Raw genomic sequence first — 27,689 nt, forward strand, 5'->3', positions numbered from 1 at the left:
GTCTTTTCCACCGATTTCGACACCCATTTAAATCGTCTCGAGCACGTCCTCACACGTCTCACTGACGCCGGCCTTCAACTCAACCTCAAGAAGTGTCGTTTTGGTGCTCGGCAGCTCACCATTCTTGGCCACGTCGTATCGCGGGACGGCATACTTCCCGACCCCGCCAAGCTTCGAGCAGTCGCCGATTTTCCGAAGCCAAAAAACTTGAAGGAACTTAGAAGCTTTGTCGGCTTGTCGTCATACTTCCGACGCTTTATTAGAAATTTTGCTTCCATATGTGCGCCCCTTACGGACCTTCTTAGCGGCGACAAGGACCTTTCCACCTGGTCACCAGCATGCGACGATGCATTCACCAAATTACGCCACCTGCTGACTTCACCACCCATCCTCCGCCACTACGATCCTGCCGCTCCCACGGAGGTTCATACTGATGCCAGCGGTGTTGGACTTGGCGCTGTGCTCGCGCAACGAAAGGCAGGGTTTGATGAATATGTCGTCGCCTACGCAAGCCGTACATTGACGAAAGCCGAGGCTAACTACTCCGTGACCGAGAAAGAGTGTTTAGCTATTATTTGGGCCCTTGGAAAATTTCGCCCCTACCTGTATGGTCACGCATTCGACGTCGTCACTGACCACCACGCCCTTTGTTGGCTATCCACACTTAAAGACCCTTCCGGACGACTTGCTCGCTGGGCGCTCAAACTTCAGGAATACGACATCCGCGTTATTTACAGATCTGGTCGTAAGCACACGGACGCCGACACCCTTTCTCGCTCACCCATATCGGATGAAGGTGTTTGCCTCTCTTCTCTCGAGCCTGCACTTGCGTCATCCGCCTTGCGCAACATGACGGTGGAACAACGAAAGGATCCCTGGATCAGTGGCCTCATAAGCATTCTTTCTGATCCTCTCACTCCTTCGCCGTCTCGCGCTCTCCGCCGCCAGGCTAGCAACTTTTGCCTAAGGGATGATCTTCTTTATCGACGCAACTACCTTTCTGACGGTCGCAAGTGTCTCCTTGTGATACCCCGCCATCTTCGAGCTGCCATCTGCGAAGCTTTTCACGCGACCCACAGTGCGCCCACGCAGGCCTCTTCAAGACATACGCTAGGCTTCGACTCAGATATTATTGGCGTGGCATGTATAACTACGTGCGAAAGTTCATTCGCTCGTGTGCTCAGTGCCAACGACAAAAGTTACCTCCCGGGCAAGTCTACCCGTCACAACCTCTTCCTTGTCCTAGTCGACCTTTTGATCGCGTCGGCATTGACATTTACGGACCACTACCATCAACTCTAGCTGGTAATCGCTGGATTATTGTTGCGATAGACCATCTGACACGCTATGCCGAAACAGCCGCGCTGCCGACTGCCACAGCCCGTGACGTTGGAACGTTTCTATTGCAACGTTTCATTCTGCGTCATGGGGCCCCTCGCGAGCTCTTAAGTGACAGAGGCCGTGCCTTCCTTTCTGACGCCTTGAAGGCATTACTCAACGAACGCCGAATCGTGCACCGCACAAGTACAGCGTACCACCCTCAAACAAATGGCATGACGGAGCGCTTCAACCGTACTCTTGGAAGTATGCTGTCGATGTACGTCGCCTCTGATCATTCAAATTGGGACCAAGTTCTCCCGTTCGTCACCTACGCGTATAATACTGCCGTACAAGCTACTACTGGGTTTTCGCCATACTTTCTTTTGTACGGACGAGAACCTTCAAATACAGTAGACACTATTCTTCCATATAAACCTTATGAGTCCGAAAGTACAACTCTGTCCGAAGCTGCCCGACATGCTGAAGAATGCCGCCAGCTTGCCCGCTATTTTTCTACCGAGGACCAGTGGCAGCAGCAATCCCGCCAGACTAGGGACCGTTCGGCTCCGAACTTTCCACCTGGTTCATTAGTATGGCTTCGGGCACCTGCTACCGCGCCTGGCCGCTCCGCAAAACTTCTTCCCAAATACATCGGGCCATACCGCGTTGTAGAACAAACGTCACTCGTCAACTATATCGTGGAGCCCATCATCCCATCCACAGACCTACGCTACCGCGGCCGCGACACTGTCCACGTCTCTCGTCTCAAGCCATATTACGACCCATTAGTCGTTTCTTCTCCCTAATCCGCCAGGATGGCGTCTTTTTGTGCGGAGGGCGATTGTAGTGAAGAAGAGGAGCTTCAGCGGCATTTCTCGGCGCATCAGAGGCATCGCCATCAGCATAAGCTCGTGCTTGCTGCGCTTGGCCGGACGCTGCTGACTGCTTCGCTTTCTGCGTTCTGCGCTGCAAATAAACCCCGTTACAATATATATATATATATTATGACGACTCGGTTGTAGCGAGGTTTATTGGCCGTGAACTCGGGAACGAACAAGCGCAACGGACCCGACAAAGAAGCGCTCGTGCCAAGCAGATGATGATTGTCAGCCAGAACATATGATGATGATTGAGTGCTGTTCAGATGAGGATGAAGCGCATCATAGATGCCTACACTGATTCCCCCCCCCCCGTGGAAGCGGCCAGCCTGGCCGCTGCGGGCGGGTAGTCAAGGTGACGAGGAACGTCGTGTGAAAAGCTTCATGCGGGAAACGTGTACAATTTCGGTGCTGCGGTAACGGCGGTCAGTTGGCACGACAAGAGGCGTCACACGATAGTTGACAGGTGAAGTCTGCTCTAAAACAACATATGGGCCAATGAATCGAGGCTGGAACTTGTCGCAGAGACCAGGTGTGCGAATTGGTGTCAATAGCAGCACCTCGTCACCCGGTCGGAATGATACCACACGATGAGAGGTGTCGTAGACGGCCTTCCTTGCTTGTTGCGTAGCTTCCGTGTTCATACGAGCACGCTGGCGGCACTGGGCAAGGCGAGAAATATATTCTTCGCAAGAAGATGGTGATGTAGGGCCATTGCTGGTGAAGAAGGAAACATCGATAAAGAAAGTAGGTGAACGTCCGTAAACGAGATAAAACGGTGAGTAGCCTGTTGTGCGCTGAACAGCGGTGTTGTAGGCGAAAGTGAGGAACGGTAGAAGTTTATCCCAGTTTCTGTGATCTGGTTGAATGTATACGGCGATCATGTCGGCAAGGGTTCGATGAAATCTCTCGGTCAGACCATTTGTTTGAGGATGGTAGCTAGACGCCATCTTGTGTGTGGTACCAGAAACGCGAAGAACTTCACCTAAAAGCTGTGATAAGAACACCTTTCCACGGTCACTCAGTAGTACACGAGGTGCACCATGACGTAGTATTATGGCCTGAAGGACGAAGTCAGCAACTTCCGATGCTGAACCAGTAGCTACTGAAGTTGTCTCGGCGTAGCGTGTCATGTGGTCTACGGCGATGACTATCCATCTATTTCCAGCACCAGTAACAGGAAGGGGTCCATAAAGATCGACACCGACGACCTCGAAAGGTGTTGTAGGGCACGTCATTGGCTGTAACTGACCAGCTGGGGGAGATGTCGGAAGTTTGCGAAGTTGGCATGGAGAGCAGGAACCCACGTACTTTGCTACGCTGGTAGAAATCCCAGGCCAATAAAAGCGGCTTCGAATGCGGTCGTAGGTTTTGTGAAAGCCTAGGTGGCCAGCAGTCAAATCGTCATGAAAGGCGTTAAGTACATGATGTTGAAGAGCGCGTGGCAGAACAGGTACCCAGCGTGTGCCGTCAGGGTGATATATGTGACGATACAGCACACCGTCCTGAAACTTGAAGTGCTCGAGTTGTCGACGAAGGCGTGCATTGGGTGGACGCGTAGCTCCTGAAAGGTGGTCTATAATGCGCCGACAATACGGGTCAGTCTGCTGGTGAGAACTGAAGGGTTGTTCATCGTCGATTGGCGGTTGGTACAGCGAGGCGAGCAAGGCAACAGAAGTGGGAGTCACGTCCGCACTGGTGTCGTTGGAGGTGGCAGCTGGAGTGTCGAACGACGCTGTAGGTAGTGGGCAACGAGAAAGAGCGTCGGCGTCTTGATGTTTTTTACCCGATTTATAAATAATCTCAAACTGATACTCCTGTAGGCGTAAAATCCAACGACCCAAGCGTCCGGACAAGTTCTTCATTGTAGAAAGCCAGCATAAGGCGTGGTGGTCCGTTACGATGGTGAATTGACGGCCGTACAGATAAGGACGGAACTTTTGTATGGACCAAACCACAGCGAGGCACTCCTGCCTCGCTGTGGTTACAATATATGCCTACAATATATATATATGCCTACAATATATGCCTACAATATATATATATATATATATGCAAGAAAGAGACGACGAAACTTTCACAGAAGCGTCTTTACTAAACGTTTTCAGCTGGTGGACCAGCCTTCGTCAGATAAATAAATAAATAAATAAATAAATATAAATATATATATTGTTACGTTTGAAAGAGACTGGTAGACGTTGAAAGGGGCCGTTTATTAGGTCGTGAGGGGCAGATCAGAAGCGGCCGACTGGTTAAAGATCTTTCTGATAACTTCTTCCTTTCTCGCTCTGGGCGACAAGTGCATTCACCGTGTACGCTTCTTTGTCTTCGTGCATGTGCGCAACATTCCCCTCCGCGCAGACGAAGGCCGCCGGACGAGTCAGTCAAGTGGTCGTGGCGTGTACAGTTTCAGGCGGGCAACATGAACCACTTGAGTTTTGGCAGCTCGTCGACCACTCGCCGTGAGACGAGCTATTACATAGTTGACCTCTGTAAGTCTGTCGACAATGACAAAAAGTCCATCGTAAGTGGCCAACAATTTTTGGCATAACCCGCGCTTGCGCATCGGAGTCCACAACCCCACCAGATCACCACGGCAATAAATCACTGGTCGATGGTGAATGTCATAGCGTGCCTTCGCTTTGTCTTGCGATGCCAACGTGCGTAGTCGAGCTATGCGATGCGCCTCTTCGGCAAGGCAGAGAGTCTCGGTGACAGTGACGTTGTCATGATCACAGAAAGGTAATACTGTGTCGATTGTGTGCCGGGGCGAACGTGCATAAAGCAAAAAGAAAGGGCTATAGCCTGTAATCTCGTGCTTCGCTGTGTTGAACGCGTAAGTAATGAACGGGAGTACGTCATCCCAGTTCTTGTGGTCGCAAGAGACATACATAGACAACATGTTGATAATGGTGCGGTTAGTACGCTCCGTCAGTCCATTAGTTTGGGGGTGGTATGGTGTTGAGTGGCGCAGGCGGGATTCACATAAACGGAGTAGCCCCTCCACGACATCCACTGTGAATTGTCGGCCACGATCGCTGATAATCAGGTGAGGTGGGCCGTGTCGGAGGATGACGTACTGTAACAAAAACGACGAGACTTCAGTGCAGTTGCGGAGGGGACGGCCACCATCTCGCAGTAGCGTGTGTGGTGGTTGACGCAAACAATTATCCATCGGTTGCCCTTAGCCGATTTTGGAAAGGGGCCCAGAAAGTCAATCCCCACTTGTTCGAAAGGTGCGCTTGGAGTAGGCATCGGTTGTAGAAGACCAGCTGAACCAGTTGATGGACGTTTGTGACCCTTACATCGCATGCAGCTTGCCACATAACTCTCAACGGACTTTTGCATACCAGGCCAATAAAAGCGCTCTTTAGTCCGGTTAAGCGTCCGCACCATACCTAAATGTCCAGATGTTGGGTCGTCGTGCATGACACAACGGTTTGCAGGCTCTCCGGGACCACTAAAAGAAAACGCGCGCCACTGCTGGAGAGGTTCCTTTTGAACAACAGTCCATCACGCATACAGAAACGGCGTGCACTAGTGGAAGCGGATGCAGCGGCGAATAGTGGTGCTAGTTTAGCGTCCTTCCGCTGTTCTACTCTGAAACTGGGATAGTCCGGGAACGTAGGCGACACAGACGCTACAAGCTCGTCAAGTTCATCGAATTCACAGTTCGTTGTGCTAAGTGGCATACGTGAAAGACAGTCCGCATCAGCATGTTGACGACCACTCTTGTAAGCGACGGTAAAACTGTATTCTTGTAGCCGGAGGGCCCAGCGCGAAAGGTGGCCACAAGGGTCACGAAGGTTGACAAGCCAACACAACGAGTGGTGGTCGGTTACGACTGTGAATGGGCGTCCGTGCAGGTAAGACCTAAACAGCTGAATTGCAAATAATACCGCTAGGCAATCTTGTTCCGTAACAGTGTAGTTTTGTTCCGGCCTGCTTAGGGAGCGCCTTGCGTATGCGATGACCTGTTCGCGGTCGCCGTAACGTTGTACTAGGACGGCTCCAATACCTATGCCGCTAGCATCCGTATGAAGCTCTGTCGGAGCAGAAAAATTGAAGTGCTGAAGGACGGGTCGTGACGTTAGCAAAAACTTCAATTGACGGAATGAAAAATCGCACTCCGGAGTCCACTCAAAGGAATTTTCCCTTCGTAAGAGGCATGTGAGAGGATACGCAACGTCGGCAAACTTTGGAATAAAGTGGCGGAAGTAGGAACAAAGCCCCAGGAAACTACGAAGCTCCTTGACCAAACCGGCGCATTGAACGCCTCAACTGCTGCTGTCTTCTGGGGGTCAGGGCGGATGCCATCCTTGGCCGAGCACAAGCGTCTGGCGTTCTCCGAGGTGGCGTTTCTTCGAATTTAAAATTAGGCCAGCATTTCGGATGCAGTTCAAAACAGTATCCAGACGAGAGTTGTGTTCACTGAACGTGCGGCCAAAGATGACGACGTCGTCGAAGTAGCACATGCAGATGTTCCAGTTCAAGCCACGCAGAAGGTGTCCATAAACCTCTCGAACGTTGCCGGTGCATTGCACAGTCCAAATGGCATCACGTTGAATTCAAAGAGCCCATCAGGGGTTGAAAAGACAGTCTTTTCCTTGTCCTCTGGGTGCACCAGATTTTGCCAAAAACCGGATCGTAAGTCTACGGAGGAAAAATAAGAGGCCGAATGTAAGCAGTCGATTGCGTTCTCTATACGGGGCAGCGGGTATACGTCCTTTTTAGTCACAACATTCAGTCGGCGATAGTCGACGCAAAATCTCCAAGATCCATCTTTCTTCTTAACAAAGATTACCGGTGCTACCCACGGACGGGCTGACTCTTGTACCACTCTCTTTTGCATCATTTCCTGCACTTGGTCGTTGATAATTTGTCTTTCTGACGGGGAAACAGAATATGGTTTTTGGCGAATCGGACTTGCCGCGCCAGTGTTGATGGTATGGCGCGTTCGAGACAGGGGGATAGGGATTACATTGCCCTTCTACGCAAAGTCAAATACCGAAACGTGCTTCAACCGCACATTCATTAAAGTTCGGCGCTCGCTTGAGCTAAGCGACTTATTTATCGTTGCCATAAGCGCCCCGTCCAAATTTTGACAACCAGTTCCCTCACGTTCTTCCGGCACGTCTGTGAGCTCAACCACTGATAAGGTCGCGTGTTCTTTGCTGACCGAAGCTAATTTCAAACCATTGGGTAGTGTCACGGGCTCAGAGGAACAGTTTACAGTCCATAGGCCAGTTTGTCCGCCATCTATCGACACCAAACAATTGGGAACCAACACATTCTTCTTCACTCACTTTATGTGCATTGGTTCTACGCTCGCATCGAAGCTGTCAGAATCCGCGCCGCGACAAACAACAAAAACTCGTACGGTAGACAACGCAGGTATGAACGTATCGCCACAGACACACAGCGTAGTTTGATCATTCGCTGGAGTTTCCAGAACTTCTGAAGGCGTCTTGCCACTCACAAAGACGTTCCCCGTGTGACAGTCTACAGTGGCACCACATTCTCGCAAGAAGTTCATGCCGAGAATGACATCATGTATCGACCGATGAATAATCGCAAACTCTGTCGTTATCATAAGGCCTCTCAAAAATACTTTTGCACTACACACACCAATAGAGAGCAACGGCTCTCCACTCGCTCCACAGACCATCGAAGTTTCATCCCAGGTAAAAACAACTTTCCGCCCTAACACGTCTTTAAAGGAAGCACTCATACGGAAATCGTTGCACCTGTGTCCACCAAGGCCATCACAGGGACATAATCCACCAAAACACGCACTTTGTTTTTCAAACATACACACAGGAAGTATTTCTGTCAGTAGCACGTTTCCAGCGACCTCATCCCCATTGGCCGCGCTGGCTAGTTTTTTGGTGGCGAAGAGGGCGCTTGGCGACGCAGCGGTGAAGGAGAACGATGAGCACGAGGTCGCGGGGAGGGGGGGGCGTTAAACTCCTGTCAGATGCCGGGGAGTTGTTGCCGAAGTTGCCGGGCCAATAGTTGTCATCAGGTGGTATGTGGGCCAGCCGCCGGACACCATGAGGCTGTTCGAAGGGTCCTGAAAAGTCGAATGGTTGGTGATACCGAGGAGTGACCCGACGGTTGCAAAATCACGATATGTGGCCTGGCACACCGCAGGAATAGCACACCGGCCGAGGTCGAAACGTTGGTCGCTCGTCGTTGAATCGAGCCTAATCATTTGTTCTTGTGTAACGGATGTACTGGTCGGGTACGTCGTACAGAGACGTCGGGTGTCGAGGAGGCATGCGCTGAGAGCGTCGGTCATACCACGACGCAGGAAATCTGGTTGTCATCCTTCACTGTGGGGCTGAGTTGTACTCCACAGTTGCCGCGCTCATCGTCGGTTGCCAAGGGGTCAAACGAGGCACATCCATAGCCTCGCGTGGCAGACACAACTTGCGATGGTCAGCTGTCGAACACGACATTTCTCGGTGGGACAGTTCCTCACGAACAATCTGTCGAATGGCAGAAAAAAGGTCGAGGCCAGGATTTGTGTGCACACTGGCAACAGTTGTAACGTTAGCCAGCCGACCAAACTTGGGCGCAATTCGACGCATCCTGAGTGTTTCAAACGTTCGGCAATGCTGAATGACGTCGGACAAAGATCTGAGGCATTCTTTTCTAATTAGAAAATTATACACGTTCACAGCGATCCCTTTGAGCAGATGCCCAACTTTGTCCTCTTCCGACATGGTAGCACAGACCACCTTGCACAACCTTAACACTTCTTCTATGTAAATGGTGCGTGTCTCACCTGGTAGCTGTGCCCGTTGCGACAGTGTTTGCTCAGCCCGCTTCTTTCTAGCAACCGAATCGCCAAAACATGCCCTGAGCTCTTCAACAAAAAGATCCCACGTCGTGAGTGTGTCCTCGTGGTTCTCGTATCATATTAGTGTGTTGTCGGTAATGGAGAACACTACGTTGGCTAGCATCGCGGCTGCATCCCAACCGTTTACTTGCCCACACGTTTGTACTTGGTGAGCCAGGCGTCGACATCTTCTTCGGCTTTTCCACCGAAGGGCGGTGGAACTCGGTAGTACGGAAGCGGGCCAGACGGTGCCGTCCTGAAAACGCCTGCTTCTTCGGGCATGTCGAAGTCACTCACGGCAGATGGTGGGAGACCGGCAAGTCGACGGCTTCGTCGAAGCTGTGGTAGTGATCGTTCCGTAGTTGAAGCGCTTACCCAGCACCTCCGCCACTCTGTTACGTTTGAAAGAGACTGGTAGACGTTGAAAGGGGCCGTTTATTAGGTCGTGAGGGGCAGCTCAGAAACGGCCGACTGGTTAAAGATCCTCCTGATCCTCTTGTTCCTTGCTCGCTCTGGGCGACAAGTGCGTTCACAGTGTACGCTTCTTTGTCTTCGTGCATGTGCGCAACAATATATACATATATATATATATATATATATATATATATATATATAACTGATAATATTATGTTTCGTAAAACTAATAATCTCCTCTAAATGTCTGTGTATATATATATACACAGCATTGTCCTGATAATTCAGGTTTTCGATCCTTATTACAGCGTTTTTCTTTTGTTTTAGTTTTCTTTTTCATCTTGTATGTGCTGCACTTATTGTATGCTTACGTATTCATTACTTTCTTGGCTTGAACGGTGAAAATATTTGTGCTTATGGTTTTGTATCTATTATGTATTTATTTTTACTTTAATCGCACGACACATGAAGTATGAATTTGTGGTGTTTTTTTTCTCTTTTGTCCGGTACATGCGTTATTATGAAATAATTTGCTATGTTGCTCCTTGTGTTCACTATGAGTGTATGAAACACTCACCCCAAACAATCTTTATGCCACTTATTGTTTCGACTAAGTCCCCTTGAAACTGCCCACCTGCTTGGACCTAAAGGTCTGCAGTATGTAATAAATAAATAAATAAGTATGGGTTTGTATATATATAGTACATATGTGTGTATATATATAGGCTTATTATTGTTCGTATACCTTTTTTTCTTATCGAATTGTACTCATTTATGCCTACTTTATTTCACTTACTTATCTGCTGTGAGTTTTTTTTTTCCTTGCTGTTTTACATTGCTTCTGTTATGTATATCTCCAGTCCCCTCTGTAAAGACCTCGGGCACTGAGGGTACAATAAATAAATAAATAAATAAATAAATAAATAAATAAATAAATAAATAAATAAATAAATAAATAAATAAATAAATAAATAAATAAATATGATTGAACACCAGACAGTAATCACGACAAGTGCCTGGACATTTATATCACCGCTGTACAGAAAGATATAGTACACGAATACCACAGACAAAGAGCGAACCGAGAAAACTTGACGAAATTTGAAAATATGTGTATGAAAAATCTGGCATCTAGGACAGACATAACAATAAAACCCGGTGACAAAGGAGGAGCAATTGTAGTCCTTAATACAACCAGCTACTTACAAGAAGCATACCGCCAACTAGACGACTCAAGATTTTATGAACGCCTCCCAGGTGATCCGACAGACAAATACAAACGTATCGTATCAACAGAACTAAAGAAACTGTTGGACGCAGAAAAGATAACCAACACTGACCACAAACTGATGCAAGCAGCATACCCTCGTCCAGGTCGCTTTTACATGCTCCCAAAAATTCACAAACCTGGTAACCCTGGTCGACCAATCGTATCAGGCATCGGTACAATAACTGAACCCATATCAGGGTACGTGGACAAATTAATAAGCCACATTCCATGCACCCTCACGTCGTACATAAAAGACACCACACATTTTCTTTGAGACATTTCAGGTCTGTGTGTGCCAAAAAACTCGTACTTGGTTACTCTTCATGTCTCTTTATTGTATACAAATAATCCTCATGGTGACGGCATAGCTGCATTACAAAACATGTACACAAACCATAGACAATATAACACTCCAGATTTCTCTGCCATCGAAACTTTGACGAGGATGGTCCTCGAAATAAATTCATTCGAGTTTAACCAAGAGTATTTTCGACAAATCAGCGGGACCGCTATGGGCACCAAAATGGCACCCAACTATGCCAATATATTTATGAGAAAGCTAGAATCGGAATTTCTTGCACAAAGTTCCTTGAAACCACTGTTATACAGAAGATACATAGGCGACATCTTTCTTATTTGGACCCACAGCGAGGACGAACTTCTCAGCTTTATCGACACTTACAATACTGTACTTCCGAACATACACTTCAAACACTCATACTCGTAAGTAACCGTAAATTTTCTTGATGTCACTATAACGATAGAAGAGGACAAGGTCTCTAACCTCTATATCGCAAACCAACGGATCGACAAGAATACCTCCATTTCCAAAGCGATCACCCGCGCCACTGTAAAAACAGTATCCCATACAGCCAGGCTCACCGGTTTAAGCGAATCTGCTCAAGAGACGCTGATTTTGACACGAGCTCACAGAGGCTAAAACTTATGCTCAAGAAACAAAAATACCCCTCACATGTAATTGATGACGCCGTTTAAAAAGCGAGAATGCTGAAGCATGATGACTTACTTATGAAGCAACCACCGCAAGGAGACCCACAGCAAACAAATCTCTGCTTGACTTACAGCACAAACTTCCCTAATGTAAACAAAATCCTCAAATGACATTACAACATTCAGGAACAAAGCGAACGTCTGAAACGCGCATTCCCATCCGCTCCAGGCGTCGTTTACCGACGACCACGCAACCTCAAAGACACACTTGTCCACTCTCAAATCAACACCTCACCCCCCAATAATTCATGCCGACCTTGTTAAAAGTCACGATGACTTGTATGTAAGGCGATGCGAGAAACACACAAAGCAACCAGCACACAATCCAAGTTTTCGATTAACGCACGAGGAAGTCTAACATGCGATTCCTCTAATGTGGTATACCTACTCGAATGCAACGTGTGTATTATGTAGTACATCGGACAAACAGAAACACCATTTAGGGTTTGCTTCAATAATCACAGATCCCATGCGAAATCAGCCCCAAATCTACCCCTATCGAAACATCTTGATCTTCCCGACCATGCATTTCACAAACTATCACTAACGCTCTTATAGACGGGATTGAAATCAAACCGAGAACGTGAACAACGAGAGTCATACGTTATCCACCGATTTAACACCCTCGATAGAGGAATAAATGAGAATCCTGGTACACTTGCAGCAATTAAAGCATTAGAAAACAATAATGGCAATAATGAAAATAGTAACTGTGTTCATGGCACTGCAGCTGCGAAGGGCACTGGACAACTCAAAACAATTCCAAGTGTAACTACTCTTCTTAATTACAGCTGCCGTCTGTTTTCTGTTTTATTTCACTACCCAATCATTTGTGCCATGCATGACACGCACAACAGCAACCCTGTGCACAGCCTGGAGGCCCCTACTGCACGTTCAATCCAGAAGCGGGCAAGGAATTCGCATTGAGCCCGCTTACCAGTCTCTGCCGCAATACGCGGCACCTCTCTTTCTACGATGAAATGTTGACGGGGCGCCGAGTAGTTAAAGGCTTAAACTTCCTAAAAAAAGCTATTTTTTGCCCCACACCGAACCACCAGAGCCAGGAGGCGCCATCAGGTCGGGAAGAGTGCGTTATTGAAAGGAAGCATACACAAACCACTGATATCAGAAAGGTGAAGGGGAGAAAGGGGAGAGAGATGAAGGGGAAGTGGAAGGTAGAGTGGAAGGTGGGCGCCCTGGGGGAGTCTACCTTATAGTCTTTTTCTCTCATTCTTTCTTTCTTTTTTTCTTTTCTTCTTTTCTTTTCCTCTTCTTTCTTTTTTCTTTCTTTTCTGTCTTTTTTTCTTTTTACCTCTAATTTGAGATTGTATAAAGCTGAGCATTAACAAACTGTACCTTCGATCCTGATGAAGGCCAGACTCTAGGCCAAAACGTCGAAATAAACCACGTTGTGACCACTCACGGAGGATCTACATGACTATATATATATATATATATATATATATATATATATATATATATATATATATATATATATATATATTGTAACAGCGAGCTGTGATAAGATGGTTTTATTTACAGAAGGTGAACGATGGTCGTTTGCGGCAGCACACTGCGATCGTTCCAAGACTCTTCGTCTTCCTCTGCTTCTCTTCTCTACCTTTTTCTAGTCAGTTACACTCCCCCGCAAGCAGACGAAGCCCGTAGGGCGAGTTATGATGCACAAAGAGGGCAGAAAGTTTTCAGGCGAGCAACGTGAGTGAGCTGCGTTCTGCTCGATCGTTGACCATTGGACAAAAGACGAGCTATTACGTAGGTGAGCTGGCTTAGACGCTCCAAAACTACAAATGGGCCTGAATAACCTGAAAGAAGCTTTTGACACAATCCACGCTTGCGTTGCGGTGTCCAAAGTAACACAAAGTCACCTTTTTCGAATAAAACCGGTTCGTGATGGTCGTCATATCGTTCCTTCGAACGACGTTGAGAGGCCAGAGTACGAAGACGAGCGATTTGACGGGCTTCTTCCGCGAAGCACAGGGTGTTTGATACAGAGTCGTCATTGTGTAGAATGAAGGGTAAGAAAGTGTCTAGAGGGCTTAGTGGCAACCTTGCGTACAACAGATAAAATGGGCTGAAGTTCGTTGTTTCATGTTTTGCCGTGTTGTACGCGTACGTGATAAAAGGCAGCACTTCATCCCAGTTCTTATGATTGGAAGAAACATACATGGCAAGCATGTTGGTCAGCGTTCTGTTTGCCCGTTCAACGAGGCCATTCGTCTGCGGGTGATCCGGTGTGGAATGACGGAACTGTGTCGTGCACATGCGTAGTAATTCTTCAACGGCATCAGCAGTGAACTGGCGGCCACGGTCGCTGATAATAACATGCGGTGGGCCATGGCGGACAGACTGATATTTATATCAAAATGAGGCGTTTTAGTGCGGCACTCTTTTATAAAACAGGAAAGAGGTCACAAGTCAAGTGGTAATGGCGCAACCAGCCTGTATACCCAGCCAACCAAACGTCGTCCTCTTCACAGACTGAGTGATACCCCCTGCTTTTCCGCGTAGCACTCATCTCCTTCTTCACTACATTTTCCTCCCCTCCGGAGAAGAGCCATCCTCGTGACTCATAGGCAGGAGACAATAGAGGGATCATAATGCGGTTTTAGGCGGTCTATTTGGACGGTCTCACATCCACGGCATCGTCGATCATGGGGCCGCTCAAACGGCTCCACAATGTAATTGACGGGTGAAGTTTGTTTAACCACACGGTAAGTGCGGTTATACTTGTACATCAGTTTCGTTGAGAGAGTAGGGCTGGTTCAAGAGATGCGAAGCCAGACAAGTTCATCAGATGCATAACAAGCCGGACGCGTCGGGCTATCGCGGTGGTGTTTCTAGCGTTGCTGTTCAGGTCTTGTGAGGGAGCGGGCAAGCTGACGACACTCTTCCGCGTATTTAGCAGCTTGTGACATCGTCGTCGACTCAGCAACATCCTGGTGGTAAGGAAGGATGGTGTCTAGCGTGCAAGAGGGCTCGTGACCATAAACTGGTGTGGTCTATAGCAGTGCCAGACGACGTTAACGCGGAGATTGTTGCACATGGCACGCTGGCACGATGAGTGGTGTCACGCTGTTTCCAGAGCTCGTCATAACTCTGACAAAGTTGGATCACTTCCGCTACCGTTAGTGGGCTCTTGGTGACAAGCATCTGAAAAGCGTCGTCAGTCACGCCTATCAAGATGTGTTTGATCTGCTCGGCTTCTGTCATGGCCGAGTTGACATGCCGGCAAAGGTCGACCACATCTTCGATATAACTGGTGTAATTCTCACCATTCTGCTGAGCCCTAGTACGCAAGCACTGTTCGGTCCGTAGTTTGCGAAGCACTGGACGGCCAAACAAGTCCGCAAACGCCGTTCGGAAGGCGGACCAGGTGGGGAGGTCTCTCTCGTGATTACGGTACCACAAACTTGCGACGCCGGTCAAATAAAATTCGACGACAGTAAGCTTGTGCGCATCGTCCCACTTGTTCTGCTTGCTCACCTGGTCGTATTCGTCGATGCAGTCTTCCACGTCCTTGTCATCGGTTCCACTGAAGGTAGGCGGATCGCGTTGCCGAAAGGAGCCGAGACAGACAGGAGCTGCAGTAGTTGGAGTAGAGGCGGCTGCCTGCTGATTGTCGTCCGTGGACATCGTAGCAACTGGAGGCAACGTACGGTTTCGCAATTCCAGCATTATGCGTTACCCAGCACCTCCACCAATTAAAATGAGGCGTTTCAGAGCAGCACTCTTTTATAAAACAAGAAAGCGGTCACGACAAGTCAAGTGGTAATGGCGGAACATATGGCGGAGTATATATATGAATATACTCCGCCAGAGATTGGCGGAATATGTATATATATATATATATATATATATATATATATACATATATATATATATATATATATATATATATATATATATATATATATATATATATATATATATATATATATACGACCGTGATAAAAAACGCTCTAAGGAAATGCCCGCTACCGTTTCCTCTCCATACGATGGTGCATCAGTGTTATTTACATTATATATTCTCAAATGAAATAAATGGTCTTTAAGTAGGCGAAACAGGAGATAGTATTAGGCAAAATAAATTTTTAGTGGTACCCTTGATTTGTCTTTTGAGATAATGACACGTATATTAACCTTTTTATATTGTAGCTGGTCTTGCACAAAATAATTTTGCAATTTATCCAAGTGAGACCAATGGTCTAAAGAAAAGTTGGTGATTAGATATGAATACAAACTTCAAGCGCCTTTGAGATCATGCGTAATTTTTATGTATGTTTGTATGTTTCTATGGTAAGAATGAGTAATCTGCAAGCTAGGGTCAGTATGCAGGCTTATTCATATGAAACATTAATAGCAGTATATTTTAGGCGGTCCTCGTTGAGTACAAAGCTGATGCAAGGTCTAAAAAACGGAGCAACATACATACAATAAATTATCAGTATAGTTTTCCTGCAGTGCCCAGATGGGTGCGCACCTACTCTACGTAACACCCCAGCAGCCCATGTTACCTTCTTTTGACATGCTCAATGTGTATACGCCTGAATTTTTCATCGTAAAATACACCTAAATATTTAGCACTCTAATTTCACTGAAATATTTTTTGACGATACTCAACAGAAAATGCAAACTGGAGATTCGATACGAAAAAAAAATCACGAAACTCATGCTGACCTTCAATGTCATTCGAATATGTCGAAACCATATTTCGCAAATTGCTAAGTGCACTCGTTATACCGCATATAATGAGTGTGAATATTAGATGCCAAAGCAAAGAACAACACAAAATCTCACCTGCATATTCAGACTTTACGGTATTATGCAAAGGCACAGTTCTTCATAGAGCAATTATTGAAGCATTGGAAAGAACAGCATCTTGAGCGACCAATTTGAATTGAGCATGATTCGACGTTGAGAATCCACGTTGAGAACAGTAAAAGTTTCTATTTTTTAAAAATTGATATACGCAACTATCAATATTTGACGAATTTTTATGTGTGTTTAAGGCATTGAGGAGGATGATATGTTGGACACTGTAGTATGCCTTGGTTAGATCAAATGTCTCTGTAGCTGCATATAGCCGCTTGTGAGCAGCAAGCTAATATGTACATCCCTGTTAATATACACGTGCATGCCTAATGGAGTATTCAGGTCCAAATTATTCAGACGTGGGCTCAGTATATTGACAAGTTTGCATTAAATATCAATATTATAATGCATTGCACTGCGAAATATTTATATACATGTGAATTTAGAGCAATAGTTCTAAGTATCAATGTGTACACGGGCTTCTTGTTTTTCAGGCAAGGGAATTACTTTTGCTACAATCCAATTAGGAGGAATTTAACCATTTCCGAGTAAGTAGTTTACAAGATTTAGGAGGACCTATTTAGAGAAATCACACAAAAATACATAGCATGCTAGTCATAGTATTTTGTGCACCAGAAGCTTCATTGGGAAGATGAAGTGCAAGCGCAAGTTCTTCTAAGCTTACATTTAAAAACTTGGTTACATATTGTTTTTGGGAATATTGTTTGTCATCACCATCAGCCTGACTACGTCCACTGCATGCGAAAGCCTAGCCCCGCTGCGGTGGTCTAGTGGCTAAGGTACTCGGCTGCTGACCCGCAGGTCGCGGGCTCAATTCCCGGCTGCGGCGGCTGCATTTCCGATGGAGGCGGAAATGTTGTAGGCCCGTGTACTCAGATTTGGGTGCACGTTAAAGAACCCCAGGTGGTCAAAATTTCCGGAGCCCTCCACTACGGCGTCTCTCATAATCAAAAGGTGGTTTTGGGACGTTAAACCCCACAAATCAATCAATCAATACAAAAGCCTATTCCATGCTTCATCAGTCCACTCGGCCCTGTGCTTGCTGCTGCCACTCTATACCCATAAACTTCTTAATCTTATCTGCCCCACCAACGTTCTATCTCCCCTAACCTACTAGCCTTCTCTGGGAATCCAGTCAGTTACCCTTTATGGCCAACAGTTTTCCGGCCTACGCGCTACATGCCCAGCCCATGTTCATTTCCTCTTCTTAACTTCAACTATGATATTCTTAACCCCAGTTTGCTCCCTTCTTGTTCCTTAAAGTTACACCTATCAATTTCCTTTCCATCCCTCGCTGCATCGTCCTCAATTTAAGCTGAACCACCTTTGTAAAGATACAGGTTTCTGCTCAGTAGATATGTCCCAGCAAGATGCAGTTGTTACATACCTTTATCCTGAGGGATAGTGGCAATATACGAGTCATGAATTGATGGTGCTTGCTGAGTGCGCTCCACCCCATTCTTATTCTTCTATTGTTACTTCAATCTTGTGCTTCGGCACCACGGTTATTACCCGTCCTAAGTAGACGCAGTCACTTACAACTTCAAGTGCACTATTACCTATTTCTAAGCGCTGTTATCATTTGAGGTTGTTGTACAATACTTTTGTTTTCTGCAGAATAAATGTAACAGCTATCTCTTTGTTCTTCTTGCAATCCGTCTCCCAAATTTTTCAGCATTGCATTGTCATAGGCAAAGCGCAGCTTACTAAGGTGCTTTTCCTTAACTCTTAACTCTTACCCTAACTCTTCCCATTCTAGGCCTCTCAAAACCTTCTTAGAGCACGTGGTAAATAGAATTGGGAAAATTGTATACCCCTGTCTTGCACCCTTCTGGCTTGTTTTTGTAATGGAAAGGCAAATCCTTTTTTATAACGAAGGAATTTTCTTATTTTGATTCAGCATATTGTTTTGTTGTTAGTACCAGTGATCTGACGTTAATGGGCCTAGAAGCAGTCTTACGAGATCTAAGAATTCTAAAATCACTTTTTTATTCCCGCTTTTTTAATAAATAATAATATCAATTGTCGTCTTGGTTAGGTTTGGTTCTGGAATCTGTTCCTTTAAATATAGCTTTGCCCTTGGCTCGCTGTCAATTTCTTTCTTTTTTTACTTCCCTTTTGCCTTAGTTTTCGTAGCAATACGCGGCAACTGAGGCTCAACTTAGGAAAAAAAGGCAACCCACTTCAGCACAGAACACCTACCAGTTTGACTACAGTTCTGAAAAGTGAGAAAGATAAAAGTGGCACACAAAAAAAGACAAGACATAAGAGACAGGTAGAGAAGAACACGTGCTCTATCTGTTTTCTGTGTCTCGTATTTTCTGGCTCTCTACTTTTACTTTTGAAAAAAGCACCAGCTTGCCCAGCTACGCATTGTGTTATGTACCAAGTGACACTAAACTAAAAATACTCCATCTAGAGCTGTGACTCGAACCTAGGCCCTTACAGTGGGAAATAAGGATTTTACTGCTGAATAACTTCGGCCGAGCCACGCGCATGTCCTAAATCAATGGCACAATGCCAACTATCGACCGCCACGCCCCAAGCGTGTTGACCTTGTTTTGGCTCCACTTTTTGGAGCTCGTTACGAGCAATCCCCAGTTCTTCTCTAGTGAGGAAAGGCGATCAGCTTGCGATGGGGCTAAGTCACTTGGTGCGCTCGCACTACGCCGGCTAAAACTAGCCACTTGGTTTCTTCACTCTTTTCACATTTAGTATAGTTTTCTGTTTGTGCTGTTTTCATGCAACATGCTCGTAGCCACTGTACTCCACGTACAACACGCGCGAGGCATCTTTGCCGCTAGTTATGATACTGCTATATTGCTGTCATCAAAGGTTCGCTTACGTTGTGTTTCGTTAGAAAGTCAATAGCGAAGCCACATTGCTACGTCGTGATCGCAAATACGCGTAACTTGTCTCCTTCCCATCGTCACCCTTCATCACTTTTTTTTCTCCTGTCTTCCCCTGGGAAAAGTAGCGCGCTAGAGTGAACTAGCTCATAATGACCCCTCTGCCTTCTAATGATTTATCTCTCTCTCTTTCTCACTCTGAAGCCTGCGCTAGAATGGGACTGTTTTCCTGTATTGAGTGGCGCCACCATCGCCGTTGGCTGCATAAACAACAGACGTAAAAGAGGGAATGATACACATAAAAACTAACGTAAAATTACCCCTGATCTAATAAAAATTTTATTTAAAAATACTCGCCAGTGGCCTGAGAGACGGGCAACGCTATCGCACTCGCCAGCCATGAAATAACATGATTAAGAGTGATAATGTCACACTAAAAATCAGGACGCAAAGATGGTGCGCGCACACACGCACACACACACACACGCACACACACGCACACACACAAACACGCGCGCGCGCGCGTGAAATCACAGCGCATAGACATCTGGGCACGTTGACACTGCTTGACGTGACTCATGAGGCGAGAACTTGAAGCGGCTGATCCAGCTAATGTGGGACCAACGTCCCCTGACCCTTCTTCTCCAATTACGTTGCCCCTCATTCAAGCAGTCGTCCGGCAGAACATCGCCAACTTGAAAATTCACTCCATTTCACCGCCTCCCCACACCGACTTCCAGCCCCAATACACGCCTGCACGTCCCTTCCCAACCGGCTCTCCCTCAACGTTCCGTAATCCATCCGCATGGCGAACACACAATGATAAGCCAATCTGCTTCTCGTGTCACCGGATCGGGCACATTTCTCGCCATTGCAGAAGTCGCTGGAGTCCTCCTGCCAAGCCTCCTCTCGTCACTTCCATGCACGTCCTACCTATCGCCATGAGACCAGCCGCGACCACTTTGCCCAAGAACATGCTACTGAACACCGCTACTCCCGTTCTCCATCCCCCCAACGTCGCGAGTTTTGTTCTCCACAGCCCCGCCGACCATCTTCCGCCGCCTTCCCACGAGGTTCTTCGACAAAAAACTAAGTGTTGCAGCCCCCAGAGGTGGCGCTGCATCACTCGGACTGATAGAAAATCTTCTCTTGACGATACGAACAAAACGGAAGCTTATTGACGTACAAGTAGAGTGCGTACATGTCACTGCTCTTGTCGACAGTGGCGCTCAAATTTCTGTGATGACGAGTGATTTTCGCTCGCCGCAAACTCATGAAGGTTTTCACAACTGCGACCTGCCGTGTTGCGGATGGCGGAATAGCATCTACCGTTGGAATATGCTTCGCTCGTGTAACCATTGCAGATCGACACACAGTTGTTCTCTTCACCGTCCTTTAAAAATGCACCCACGACGTAATCTTATGCCTCGACTTCCTGTCCACGCATTCTGCCCTCAGAGACTTTTGGACCAGTACGCTCCTCTACACTTCCCCGCAACAGAACGTCTTGCACAACGGCCGAGCCACCTCTGCACAACGGGACATGCGCGCCTCCCTCCACAGACACTGACCTACGTAGAGCTCGTCTCAATACCACCAGTTCCCGACGGTGACTATGTTGTGACCCCTATCACCGATGTCCTCATATACCGTGGCATTACATTACCGCACTCCGTTCTGTCCGTCGCAGGAAATTCCACGTGCCTCGCAGTTGTCAACTTTAGCTTGACATCTCAAGTTCTGCCACCAAGGATCTCTTTGGTGCTGCTCTGCAGCTTAGAAGACAATGCTGTAGATGTTTTCACGATGGCCGCTCCTTCTGACCCCCACACTCCACATCAATCTGACACTTGCTCCGACAGCGCAAATACGTCGATGATCGCTTCCAACTTAACGCCGCAGCAGACTGACGAGCTCCACCGGGTTCTGCTGTCTTATATCGGCTTTTTGACCTCAGTGGCCGTCCGTTGAGGAAAGCTACTGGTATGACCCAGCGCAAAAACACTGAAAAAGAGCATCCTATTCATAGACTTTCATATCAGGTGTCGGCGGCCGAGCGTCACATTATCCAAAGTGAGATCGACAAAATCCTCTCCAAGGACATCATTGAGCCATCCTGCAGTCCTTGGGCTTCTCCTGTAGTGCTAGTCCGCAAGAAAGACGGTACATGGCGTTTCTGCGTTGATTATCGACACCTCAACAAAATTACCAAAAAAGACATGTACCCTCTGCCATGAATAGATGATGCGCTTGATTGCCTTTTTGGGTCCCACTATTTTTCCTCGATAGACCTTCGTTCCGGCTACTGGCAGACGGAGGTAGATGAAATGAACGGTTAAAAGACGGCATTCATCATCTCCGATGGCCTATAGCAGTTCAAAATCATGCCCTTCGGCCTTTGTAACGCTCCAGCCGCCTTAGAACGAAAGATGGACTCCCTGCTCAGAGGATTCAAATGTTCCACCTGTTTGTGCTACTTGGATGACGTCGTCGTCTTTTCAATATTATTTGAAACTTTGTCACAAAGGCACAGGGACGCAGCCAGAAAAGCCGGGCGTTTACTTTCGTGACCAAAGACCAAATAGCACGAACATCAGAGCACACGCCCACAGAACTACTTCGTTATCCTCCTCAGAGGTTGGCCACTATAGTTCCCAGCCTACCTTGCGTAAAGTCCCCCTTTTCAAGAGCGACCGTCCCGGTCGGCTGACTAAGATGCTAGAAATGGCCATAAAAAATATGGTCACGTCAGCGAAAAAAACGTAAGCCAGTGCTGTTGTGAATAATAAAAAAAAGCTCGAAGTGTTCCTAACTTGCGGGCGTGGTACGGTTTCATCCGTATCACATGAACCACGTCTGGACGTGGACGTCTTCTGTTTAAACTGGTATCCGAGCTTTGAGGAACTACCTCGTAATTCACGTCACTGAGGCAGCGCACAACTTTGTAAGGGCCAAAGTAGCGTCGCAATAGCTTCTCCGATAGCCCACAATGTCGAACTGGTGTCCAAACCCATATATAGTCACCTGGTTGATAGGGGACGTGCCTTCTGCCTTGGTTCTAACGGTGAGCGTCGACATCTTGCTGCGTGCAAATGCGGTTCCGTGCAAGCTGGCGGGCTTCCTCGGCTTTCTCAACGAAGTCATCAACGCTGTCATTTCCACTGGTGTCCTGGTCTACGTGGAGCATAACGCCTAATGGTGTTGTGACACGACGGCCATAAGGAAGCTCGAATGTTGTTAGGTCTGTGGCCTCTTGCACAGCGGTGTTATAAGCAAACGTGACGTACGGCAAAATTTCATCCAACGTTTTGTGCTCTACATCAACATACATAGATAGCATGTCGGTCATTGTTTTGTTTAATCACTCCGTCAAGCCGTTCGTTTGGAGATGATAAGCTGTTGTTTTCCGGTGGTTAGTGTGCTTCAGCTTGGTGACTTGTCAGAATAACTTTGCCGTAATTGCTGCTCCGCGATCGGTTATGAGAACAGCAGGTGCACCATGACGCAAAACAATGTCGTGGACGAAGAATCTGGCGACTTCAACTGCAGTTTTACTAGGCACAGCTTTGGTTTCTGCATAGCGAGTCAGATAGTCGGTTGCGACGATAATCCACTTGTTTTCTGAGGATGACGTAGGGAATGGACCAAGAAGATCCATTCCCACTTGCTGAAACGGCGCTAGAGGTGAATCTAAAGGTTGGATGAAGCCGGCAGGCTTTGCGGGTGGAACTTTACACCTCTGACAGTCACGGCAGGTGTAGACATAGCGCTGAACGGACGAATACAGCTGTGACCAGTAGTACCTTTCCCAGATGAGCGCTGATGTCCTAGCAAAGCCTAAGTGTCCGGCAAAAGGATCGCCGTGGCACGCCTGCAAAATTTCCTCACGCAGTGCCGTTAGATCGGTGAGGAGAAAAGTTTCCTGGCTACACTCAAGATTTTTCTTGTAGAGAACATTGTTCCGCAGGCAATACGATGTTAATCCACGTGAGAGCCGGCGTGGGACGATAACGTCTTCTCCTTGAAGATGCTGGATGACAGGTAGTAGCTCAGTGACCTCACGTTGAAGCTCAGCCATACGGACCACATCGACGATGCCAAGAAACGGTAAATCGTGTTCAGTGTCAGATGACGTCGGCGAAATGGGAGCACGAGACAGGCATCTATATGCTTTTGTCCTGATCGGTAGACCACCGTTATATCGTACTCTTGAAGGTGGAAGCTACAGCGGGTGAGGCGGTCTGATGGATCCCGTAGATTGGCAACCTGGCAGAGCGAATGGTGGTCACTGACAGCTCGAAATGGCTGGCCGTATAGGTAGAGTCGAAACTTGGTAATGGCCCAAACGACAGCTAGGCACTCTTTTTTGGTGGTAGAGAAGAAGTTAGCCTCTTCTTTCGTGAGATAGCGGCTCGCGTAAGCGATCACACGCTCTGTGCCGTCCTGCCATTGAACAAGAATAGCTCCGATTCCTACATCGCTGGCGTCCATGTGAGTCTCAGTGTAGGCAGTATCGTCAAAACGTACCGGTACTGGAGCTGTCTGAAGTCGATTTCGTAGCTCTATGAATGCTTGTTGTTGTTCTTCCGTCCATACGAAGGGTATACCTGGCCGTGTCAGTCCTGAAGCGGTTCCGCAATTTTTTGAAAATTCTTCGACAAAACGGCGATAGTAGGCACGGAGTCCGAGGAATCGCTGATGAGCCTTTTTGTCTCAATAACGAGGGAATCGGCAACGGCAGCCAACTTCTGCGGATCTGGTCGAACAACCTCCGGGCTCACTACAGGCGGAGAAACTTGAGTTCCTGATAGCCAAAGTAGCACTTTTCGGGCTTGATAGTAAGGTTCGCTCTCCTTATTGTAGTGAGGACACGCTTTAGCCTTGAAATATTTTTGTCAAACGTGCTCGAAAACACAACGACATCATCGAAGTATACAAGACACGTCTGCCACTTTAGTCCAGCAAGTACAGTGTCCATCATGCGTTGAAATGTGGCGGGAGCGGAACAGAAACCGAAAGGCAGCACTTTAAATTTGTAGAGCCCATCGGGAGTCACGAATGCGGTTTTTTTCACGGTCACCCTCGTCAACTTCAATTTGTCAGTACCCTGACTTGAGATCTAATGATGTAAAGAACTGGGCATGGCGTAGACGGTCTAAGGCGTCTTAAATCCGTGACAGGTGGTAAACGTCGCGTTTTATGACTTTGTTAAGCCGTCAGTAGTCGACGCAGAAACGTAGTGTGCTTTTTTCTTTACTAGGACAACAGGTGACGCCCACGGACAGATCGAGGGCTGAATGACGTCATCATTCAGAATTTCTTGTACTTGACGCTTAATAACCTCTCTTTCCTTCGGGGACACACGGTATGGATGTTGGCGAAGAGACCGCGCCGACTCCTCGGTAACAATGCGGTATTGTGTAACGTTAGTACGTTGAACTTTAGATGCTGTGGAGAAGCAGTCCGAGAATTCAGTCACAAGGTTCAGCAGCCGCTCCTTTCGTGAATATGGCTAGCCTAGATTAACGTGAATGCGGCTGCCCAGGTCAGCACAAGATTTTGCATGCGGTGAAGTCGTATTCAATGCGCTTACATCAGAAAAGTCGGTGATTTCACTGAGGAAAGCGACAGTGGTGCCTCTAGGGAAGTGCTGAAACTCATTGCTGAAGTTGGTCAGCAGGACTCGAGAGCGTTTATTCTCTATCCGAACAAGGCATCGGGCTATTCAGATGTTTCGTTTGAGCAGCAGCGGGATATGTGCCTCTGAAATACCTCCATAGTCATTGAATTCATCGAAAACGTCGCAGGTTACCAAGGTCAACACACTACTCTTCGGCGGTAACGTGAGGTCATCGTCGACAATTCTCAAAGCATTGACGTAACTGTTGTGAGGGTTGCGCGATAAAGCTAGTGCCGTGGAAAATGTCACCTGTGACTCTTGCAAGTCAATAACGGCTCCGTTATCGCACAAAAGCCCAGTCCGAAAATCAGGTCCCTTGAGCAAATGGGCAGTATTACGAATTCTCCGACATACGTAAATCCGTGAATACTGACTTGCGCTGTGCACCGTCCCACCGGAGTGGGAACATGGCCTCCTGCTGTACGTATCTGTGACCCAGCCCACTGAGTAGAAACCTTATTCAGCCTGCAGGCAAGACCCATGCTCATGACGGACGTGTTTGCTCCAGTGTCAATTAGTGCCATTACTTCTTCGTCGTCCACGGTTACCGCAATGTTTGATGTCACTACTCTTCGTAACTATGTTGGACTGCGTCTGTACATCTTTTTGCTGCCGTCACTGTCATTGTAGTGGAGGATCTTCCGTAAAGTCAGCGTCATCAGCCTCACCTCCGGAAGTCGCTGAACTCAGTTTTCCCGACTTGCAGGACTGGGTGAGCGGCGTCTCGGAGCGCCGTCTGAATATGCTGGGTTCAATGACCTGTAGCGAGTAGGCGACGACGAGTAAGGCTCGTGCGACCGATGTTCGATACTGCATCGATTCAAGATGAAGTTCTCTATTTCCAGTGTTTGCTCACCAGGTCGTGGACGAGGGGCATTAGGCGAGAATCCACGGAGACCCACACGGCGGTATGGACATGTTCGGTAGACGTGTCCGGCTTCTCCGCAGTGGAAACAAATGGGTCTGTGGTCGGGTGTATGCCAGATGTCACTCTTCCTCGGTCGTGCTTCGGCGATCAACGGCGGGCTGCGAGGACGGAAGCCTAACTTCAATTGCTGAGCGCGTCGCTCATTGAGGTAAAACACGCTGGGCAAACTGCACGACGGAGGACGTCACACTGCTTCCACATCGCTCATCTCGATGCATTGCCTCTGTTGTGGCGCCTCAGACAGTGGGAAAGCGCGAACGGCTTGCCTAGCTTGGCGCGTACCATCTCCGTAACGGAGAGCTGCCCTACAGGTAAAGCAGTCACCTGCATCGGTTGTAACTCCTCCTTAATGAGAGCTCTGATGAGATCTCGCAGCGCGCTGATGTAATTGCCGAGAGCGACAGAAGTGACCTCTAATGTACACCGCGGTCATAATGCCTGGCATGCCCTATCCATGGAAATGGCTTCCTCATGGAACTCCGCAAGTGTCGCAGGTGGGTGTCGAATCAGGCCCGCAAAAATCTCTTCTTTAACACCACGCATTAAGTGACAGACTTTCTTGGATTCGGTAATTAAGGGCTCCGCACGCCTAATAAGCCGATCTATGTCCTCTATGTACGTCGTCACCCTTTCGTTAGGGCCTTGAACCCTTGCCTCTATAGCACGCTCCGCTGTCTCTTTCCTGTCCTCGCGGGCAAAGGCCTTGAGGAACTGCCGGTGAAACTCATCCCATGACGTAAGCGTTGCTTCGTGGTTCTCAAATTACGTTTTCACGGAGTCCTCGAGAAAGCAGTACACATAGCGTAGCTTACGCTCAGGAGTCCAATCGTTGATGACGGTGACCTGATCGAAATGCTCGAGTCAGTCGTCGGCATCTTCAAAAGCAGCTCCGTTAAATGTCTTCCGCGTCTTTGGCTGGTTGACAACCAGGTGCGCTGGTGCTGGCGTGGTGACGTTAGGTGGTGTTTGGTTCATAGTCCTCTGACGTTCAGGCAGCAAACCGTGCTGTGGCTCAAGTCTCTGGAGACGACGGCTGGAACGTACGTGCACAGGAGTAAGCTCGGCTGAGCTACTTGATGGGCTTGCGTCAGGGGTGCTCTCTGGGGACCGTATTCATTCATTCACTCATTCATTCACTGTTTATTCAGACAAAAACAATGATTGCCTAGGTTGAAGGGACTAAAGGCAGATTACCTCTGCCTGACTAAGGTCTCTCCACCCATACACTTGCTCAGGCGAAGTGTAACAAAGGATACAAATTTCATTCTGCTTTTGAATGAGGGGACAGAAAATTCAAATTCAACAAGTATAACAGATGTCGACTCATACGTTTCAAAAAAAACATTACAGTCAACACCAATTTGTAGTACCATTATAAAAATATATATAAAAATGCAACAAGAAGAAACTTCTGACAGAATTACTGAGTACCACAGAGAAATACATTTGAAAACAAAGAAATTGAGCACATTTCATCTGTTATGAAAAAGCACGAACGACACAAAAGAAATATTTATAATAAATATTACAATTAGGGTCCATACAAGAAAGGAAGTACATCTTCACATTTTTCTTCACGCTGTTTTTAGTGTTATGTTCTTTCAAATGTTCACGGACATTGCTATTTTCGTGGAGTAGATA

The 27,689-nt window shown here is 47.4% G+C and overlaps 1 long non-coding RNA gene across 1 annotated transcript in view; it reads left to right on the forward strand.

Moving 5' to 3' along the window:
* Nucleotides 1–27,689, forward strand: part of LOC142783738 (uncharacterized) — a 121,171-nt gene that overhangs the window by 83,263 nt on the left and 10,219 nt on the right. Inside the window, exon 3 of the long non-coding RNA XR_012888433.1 lies at nucleotides 17,065–17,118. This is a non-coding gene — a long non-coding RNA (uncharacterized LOC142783738). The remainder of the gene's footprint in view (nucleotides 1–17,064; nucleotides 17,119–27,689) is intronic.

The sequence above is a fragment of the Rhipicephalus microplus genome, unplaced genomic scaffold (assembly GCF_043290135.1).
Source record: "Rhipicephalus microplus isolate Deutch F79 unplaced genomic scaffold, USDA_Rmic scaffold_12, whole genome shotgun sequence".
Classification (NCBI taxonomy): domain Eukaryota; kingdom Metazoa; phylum Arthropoda; class Arachnida; order Ixodida; family Ixodidae; genus Rhipicephalus; species Rhipicephalus microplus.